This window comes from Nymphalis io, unplaced genomic scaffold (genome assembly GCF_905147045.1).
Source record: "Nymphalis io unplaced genomic scaffold, ilAglIoxx1.1, whole genome shotgun sequence".
Classification (NCBI taxonomy): Eukaryota; Metazoa; Arthropoda; class Insecta; order Lepidoptera; family Nymphalidae; genus Nymphalis; species Nymphalis io.
Genome location: NW_026089607.1, coordinates 12,501 through 20,000, shown reverse-complemented (window position 1 = coordinate 20,000; position 7,500 = coordinate 12,501). Strand labels below are relative to the sequence as shown.

General features: G+C 44.6%; 1 long non-coding RNA gene and 3 other non-coding genes across 4 annotated transcripts in view; 3 read left to right on the top strand and 1 right to left on the bottom strand.

The window, feature by feature from the left end:
- Positions 1-7,500, bottom strand: part of LOC126780814 (uncharacterized) — a 41,508-nt gene that overhangs the window by 21,541 nt on the left and 12,467 nt on the right. The gene's annotated exons all lie outside the window — the stretch shown is intronic.
- On the top strand, positions 2,241-4,143 carry LOC126780816 (small subunit ribosomal RNA). The gene has a single exon (XR_007670541.1). It is a non-coding gene; the product is annotated as a small subunit ribosomal RNA (ribosomal RNA).
- On the top strand, positions 5,548-5,704 carry LOC126780822 (5.8S ribosomal RNA). Its single transcript, XR_007670547.1, has one exon. It is a non-coding gene; the product is annotated as a 5.8S ribosomal RNA (ribosomal RNA).
- LOC126780819 (large subunit ribosomal RNA) overlaps positions 6,609-7,500 on the top strand; it is a 3,986-nt gene continuing 3,094 nt past the window's right edge. The window contains exon 1 of the ribosomal RNA XR_007670544.1: positions 6,609-7,500. This exon is cut by the window's right edge and continues 3,094 nt beyond it. This is a non-coding gene — a ribosomal RNA (large subunit ribosomal RNA).

Genomic DNA, 7,500 nt, shown 5'->3' with positions numbered 1-7,500 from the left:
TTTCACATTTCAATGATATTTTATTATCGTTCTGTTATAGTTCAAATGCAATGATCGAATCTAGTGTTATTTTAACATATTTTAGATAAATAAAGTATGTTATCGTCGTAAAATGTAAACTTCGATTCCACAATACACGAACGTACCGCGTTAATTTTTTCACATTTTGAAGATATTATATTATCGTTCTGTTATATTTCAAATGCAATGATCGAATCTAGTGTTATTTTAACATATTTTAGATAAATAAAGTATGTTATCGTCGTAAAATGTAAACTACGATTCCACAATACACGAACGTACCGCGTTAATTTTTTCACATTTGAAAGATATTTTATTATCGTTCTGTTATAGTTCAAATGCAATGATCGAATGAAATCACTCGGATATCGTTATCGTGTTCGATTCTAGTGTAATTTTAAAATATTTCAGATAAATAAAGTATGATATCGTCGTAAAATGTAAACTTCGATTCCACAATACACGAACGTACCGCGTTAATTTTTTCACATTTGAAGGATATTATATTATCTTTCTGTTATAGTTCAAATGCAATGATCGAATCTAGTGTCATTTTAAAATGTTTCAGATAAATAAAGTATGTTATCGTCGTAAAATGTAAACTTCGATTCCACAATACACGAACTTACCGCATTAATTTTTTCACATTTCAAAGATGTTATATTATCGTTCTGTTATAGTTCAAATTTAGTGATCGAATGAAATCACTCGGATATCGTTATCGTGTTCGATTCTAATGTTATTTTAAAATATTTCAGAAAAATGAAGTATGTTATCGTCGTAAAATGTAAACTTCGATTCCACAATACACGAACGTACCGCGTTATTTTTTTCACATTTCAAAGATATTTTATTATCGTTCTGTTATAGTTCAAATTTAGTGATCGAATGAAATCACTCGGATATCGTTATCGTGTTCGATTCTAATGTTATTTTAAAATATTTCAGAAAAATAAAGTATGTTATCGTCGTAAAATATAAACTTCGATTCCACAATACACGAACGTACCGCGTTAATTTTTCGGGGGGGGGGGGGGGGGGTTGGGGGGTGGGGGGGGAGTTCTTTGTTTTATTCCTTGCGACGGGGAGGGGGTTGATATTATATATAAAACATTAAATATAAAAATATTCGAAAAAAATACATCCGCCGTTATGAAGCGCCGAATGTCATATTCATCGTCCGGCATATACATAGAGTACGTTCGGTTCGAACGTCGAACGATATATTTGAAAATATTATTTCGTGAGACGCGTCGCAACCGTTGAAGATAAGACTCTTATCGAAAAGTTGTTTTCTTCTAGTATTGTTGTATTATATTATAATGTATTGCTGCCGCGGTCGTCGTCGTCGTAAGCTCGTCGCGGCGTTGTCGTTTTACAATAATAATATATTATACAAATAATGTGGAGAAATATACTTTTCGTTCTATAACTGTGCCGACCGACGGACGTACGTAAGTTGCTCTTTCTAAAGCGACTCCGGCGTCGTCATCGCTCCTCTCTCTACAAATTCATCGACATGATAACGTATGACGTTCTCGTGTAGATTTATTGTGGACCCCGATGTGTGGTGCGATGACGATGTCTTCGGAGATAAACGCGGCAGACGGAGTTTTTAAAAGATTCAGTACGTTCGTTTAATGCATATAGAAATGTATGCGAAACGGTCGTTCCTAAAACTCTTTATATTAACAAAAACTATCATGTACGAAAAATACATAACCCGAGTATCGGTACGAACACTCAAACACCGGGCGTCGATCCGAATGTTTCACGACACATATATCCGTTGAACAATAACATACGTGCACATCGTGTACGGAAGTGTTTCTAAAATGAACGATCTCGTTTCGAATATTCATATTCGTGACCGTCGAGTGTCATCTTAGAAGACGAATCGTCGTCGTCGTCGTCGTGCTCTTCTCGGGCTACTTCGATGTCGTCGGTTATTTATAATTATTTATTATGATAATGAATGAAAAAAGTCAACCGTAAGAGTCTATCGCGTCTAACGCGATCGAATCGATACGGTACGACGAACCTCGTTTCGAAGCGACGACGAACGAAGACAACGTCGTCGTCGTCGTCGTCGTCGTCGTCGTCGTCGTTGCTAGAAACGAGAATCGAGTTAAATGAGAGAAACTTACGGCGAAGGTGTCGCGTTCGCGCAAGCACGCACGGACGTGTCGTCGTCGTCGTCGAGAATAATCTATGTTAGCTCCCTGGTTGATCCTGCCAGTAGTTATATGCTTGTCTCAAAGATTAAGCCATGCATGTCTCAGTGCAAGCCGTATTAAGGCGATACCGCGAATGGCTCAATATATCAGTTTTGGTTCCTTAGATCTTACTCAGTTACTTGGATAACTGTGGTAATTCTAGAGCTAATACATGCAATCAGAACTCTGACCAGTGATGGGATGAGTGCTTTTATTAGATCAAAACCAATCGACGGAGGGCGTCTCGTCCGAAGTCGTTAATTTTGATGAATCTGGATAACTTTTGCCGATCGCATGGTCCAGTACCGGCGACGCATCTTTCAAATGTCTGCCTTATCAACTTTCGATGGTAGTTTCTGCGACTACCATGGTTGTCACGGGTAACGGGGAATCAGGGTTCGATTCCGGAGAGGGAGCCTGAGAAACGGCTACCACATCCAAGGAAGGCAGCAGGCGCGCAAATTACCCACTCCCGGCACGGGGAGGTAGTGACGAAAAATAACGATACGGGACTCTTTCGAGGCCTCGTAATCGGAATGAGTACACTTTAAATATTTTAACGAGGAACAATTGGAGGGCAAGTCTGGTGCCAGCAGCCGCGGTAATTCCAGCTCCAATAGCGTATACTAAAATTGTTGCGGTTAAAAAGCTCGTAGTTGCATTTGTGCGCCGCGCTGTCGGTGCACCGCATCCGCGGTGATACTGACACGTTTGCGGAGCATATCGTCGGTGAGCCGGCGGTAAAACGCCGGTTCAATATCAAAATCCTATCGCGGTGCTCTTCGGTGAGTGTCGAGGTGGGCCGACAATTTTACTTTGAACAAATTAGAGTGCTCAAAGCGGGCTCAAAATGCCGCTTGAATATTTCGTGCATGGAATAATAGAATATGATCTCGGTTCTATTTTGTTGGTTTTCAGAACTCCGAGGTAATGATTAATAGGGATAACTGGGGGCATTCGTATTGCGACGTTAGAGGTGAAATTCTTGGATCGTCGCAAGACGAACATCAGCGAAAGCATTTGCCAAAGGTGTTTTCATCAATCAAGAACGAAAGTTAGAGGTTCGAAGGCGATTAGATACCGCCCTAGTTCTAACCGTAAATATGTCATCTAGCGATCCGCCGACGTTACTACAATGGCTCGGCGGGCAGCTTCCGGGAAACCAAAGATTTTGGACTCCGGGGGGAGTATGGTTGCAAAGCTGAAACTTAAAGGAATTGACGGAAGGGCACCACCAGGAGTGGAGCCTGCGGCTTAATTTGACTCAACACGGGAAATCTCACCAGGCCCGGACACCGGAAGGATTGACAGATTAATAGCTCTTTCTTGATTCGGTGGGTGGTGGTGCATGGCCGTTCTTAGTTGGTGGAGCGATTTGTCTGGTTAATTCCGGTAACGAACGAGACTCTAGCCTGCTAAATAGGCGTCGTCATTTAGGTGTGCCCGATTTCGGTCGAGCAACTCACTGGCGGCGTATTAAAATTCTTCTTAGAGGGACCGGCGGCTTCGAGCCGCACGAGATTGAGCAATAACAGGTCTGTGATGCCCTTAGATGTCCTGGGCCGCACGCGCGCTACACTGAAGGAATCAGCATGTTCTCCCTGGCCTAGAGGCCCGGGCAACCCGTTGAAACTCCTTCGTGCTGGGGATTGGGGTTTGCAATTATCCCCCATAAACGAGGAATTCCTAGTAAGCGCGAGTCATAAGCTCGCGTTGATTACGTCCCTGCCCTTTGTACACACCGCCCGTCGCTACTACCGATTGAATGATTTAGTGAGGTCTTCGGACCGACACGCGGTGGCTTCACGGCCGTCGGCGTTGCTGGGAAGTTGACCAAACTTGATCATTTAGAGGAAGTAAAAGTCGTAACAAGGTTTCCGTAGGGGAACCTGCGGAAGGATCATTAACGTACGTTTATCTATCTCGAATTCTGTTTCGTCTCTGTGCGGATCGAGCTCTTCTCTGTATACGAGCGAGATAAATAGTGCAGCACGAAAGAGCAATGAGAGTGCCGATATACGACGATATAATAAAACAATAACAATAACAACAACCAAAAAGAATCATAATACGAAAAAATGCGAATTCGATCGGTGGATCGCATTATCGTTTCTCCGACGACGACGACGACTACGTCGTCTTCGTCTAGGCGTTCGTTGATATACGAGTCGTCATCGCCTTCGACGTTAGTATCATCACGTATGAAAATAACGATATTCGCAAAAAAATATATAAATACATTACGTATCGCTGAAGCGTCGTCATCGAATCGATATACGTATATATATTAAAACGTAGTATTATAAAAAGAGATACGAATATAACGATCGTCGTAAGACGTATGTAATCGTGCACTTTCAATTCGAATGTGGACGTCGTATGTACGCGGCGAACGTAACTAGCGAGAACGCTAGCTAACGAACATCGAAGTTGCACGCGTGCAGTCTTCACTCGTCGTTACCGTAGTCGTCTTCGTTATACCTGTGTACGTAGACCGGCAAGAATCCGCGCCGCGAGTCACATGTATAATATATATACGACACTGTATACGTTTCGAGTTCAAGACTCTCGTCGCTCTTCGTTTTCGTTTTCGTCTTTCGTTCTTCGTCTACGTCTACGTCTACGTCTACGTTACGCGTCGTCGTCTCCGTTCGATTACGAGTCTCGTCATCGTTTACATCGATCGGTCGTTATGTGAGTGTCGATTTGAATTCGTTTTTGAATTTAATATGATATCGATCCGTGGTGACGTCGATGTGTTTTCGTGTTTTGTGTTTTATGCGTTATATCATATTTTCATAGAGGCCTCGTGCTTTCGATCGATACGTGCGATGATGCGTTTCACACGCTCTCCTAGACGATGATACGATGATCGACGATCAGTCAGTCAGTCGATCGGTCAGTCGGCGGGGATACGAGAAGCGTCCGCTGAAAGTTTCGTTTGTTTTTTTCGTAAAATGAAATAAAAGAAAATGCGGTTCGGCGTTCGTATGTCGTTCGGATGCGAGACGACGACTCCGAATATAATAAAAACGGGGTCGTTCAACGCGTCCCTTCTGATGTTTCGACGTCGGTTTCTCGAGGAAAGCACGATGTTGTCGTCTTTCGATAGCGCATCGTCATCTTCAAATAACGTATATTTTTTTTTAATTTTTTTTTTTTAATATTTTTTTTTTTTTTAATTTTTATTTATATACTGAAAAGAAATAAAAAAAGAAAAAAAAAAAAAAATTTAAACAAACTAATATCACGGGCGTGTATAGAATCGCTTCAGTGATCGTAGAAACTAATCATCATGAAAATAAACAATTACCCTGGACGGTGGATCACTTGGCTCGCGGGTCGATGAAGAACGCAGTTAACTGCGCGTCATAGTGTGAACTGCAGGACACATTTGAACATCGACATTTCGAACGCACATTGCGGTCCGTGGAGAAACATCCAGGACCACTCCTGTCTGAGGGCCGGCTGTATAAAAATATATACCACACTGTTCAATGTTTAATGTGTATATAGTTTTTCGTAATGTTAAACTTTTATACGTTATTCTCGAACACATGACGGTATCCGTTTTAGAGTTCGTTCGTATTCGTATTCGTATACGAACCGACTCTCTCTCGGTCCGTTCAAATATTTCAATACGACGTGTATGTATGTTTATGTACCATGCGTGTTCGTGTATATTACAAAATTTTTGTATTTATATACGGTTCGTGTGTACGTTTACGTCACGGAGTTTCGTTATGCGCGATGTGTGAGAGACCGAGAGCGTCGCTCGCTCTACCGATTCGTACGTCTACGTCGTCTACGTCGTCTACGTCGTCGTCGTCGTCGTCTTCGTCGATCGGTCTAGTCGAGAGCGCGCCCCCATCTCCGACCTTTCGATCGTCGTTCTATCGTTCGATCAAAGAGGGTAATCGGATATATGAGGGCCGATCTCTTCTAGTCTAGTGAGAGAGCGAGAGTTCGTACGTTTCTCGTTATCGAACATCGATCGAACGTATATCGATAAAACAGCTCCGTTTTCGTTACGACGTATACACATAAAGCGCGCATTGCGTACGTGATGACATGTAAACGTCGTATTCGTTTTCGAGGCGTGTCGTTTCGTGTCGCGTCGCGTCGTGTCGTCTCTCGTGTCTGTGTTATCATTATATACACAGACGGCGGGGTGGCGAACGAACGAACGAACGCGCGCACGTGCGTGCACGCGCGATAACGAATAGTAGGCGGACTCGACGTCCGAAGAGCGCGTCGACGCCGACGTCGGAACGGACGGATGATGATGAAGATCTCGTCTCGTCTCGTCTCGACGAAAGCGGCGCCGTCGCGTTGACGGATATCGCGTCTGCCTCGTTTTTTTTTTATCGTTGGCCTCAGATCAGGGAGGATCACCCGCCGAATTTAAGCATATTAGTAAGCGGAGGAAAAGAAACTAACCAGGATTTCCTTAGTAGCGGCGAGCGAACAGGAAATAGCCCAGCACTGAATCCCGCGGTTGTAACGATCGCGGGAGATGTGGTGTTCGGGAGGTATCGCTTTCTCGTCGTCGCCACTCCTGTCCAAGTTCGTCTTGAACGGGGCCGTTTTCCCGTAGAGGGTGCCAGGCCCGTAGCGACGGAGCGAGACGGCGAGAGGTACGCTCCTCAGAGTCGGGTTGCTTGAGAGTGCAGCCCTAAGTGGGTGGTAAACTCCATCTAAGGCTAAATATTACCGCGAGACCGATAGCGAACAAGTACCGTGAGGGAAAGTTGAAAAGAACTTTGAAGAGAGAGTTCAAGAGTACGTGAAACCGTTCAGGGGTAAACCTGCGAAACTCGAATGAACGAACGGAGAGATTCATCGTCATTCGACGGCGTACGGGCGCGCGCCTCGATGTCGCGCATACGTGTCCCCTAGCGGGTTCGTCGTGTGTGACACGGGTCGCGTCCGTCGACGTTCGTCGACGGCGTGCACTTCTCTCTCAGTAATACATCGCGACCCGTTCGATGTCGGTCTAAGCGCCGTTCGGGAGTCCAGTCGTGTTCGTGTTCGCGCACGCACTATTGGACCGTGACGGTGGCCGACCGGCCGTCGGACGGTAGTACAAAATCGTACATATAATACGAATCGCGCACGCGTCTCACGCGCGTCCGGCCCGACGCAAGCGAACGTCGTCCGTCGATTTCCTGCCCGAGTGCAGACGTCGACGCGGCGTTGCTGTCGTCGCTGCCGTGTTTTGTCTCGGACTGTGCGCGTATCCGTCTGCGATGATTCATTTTCG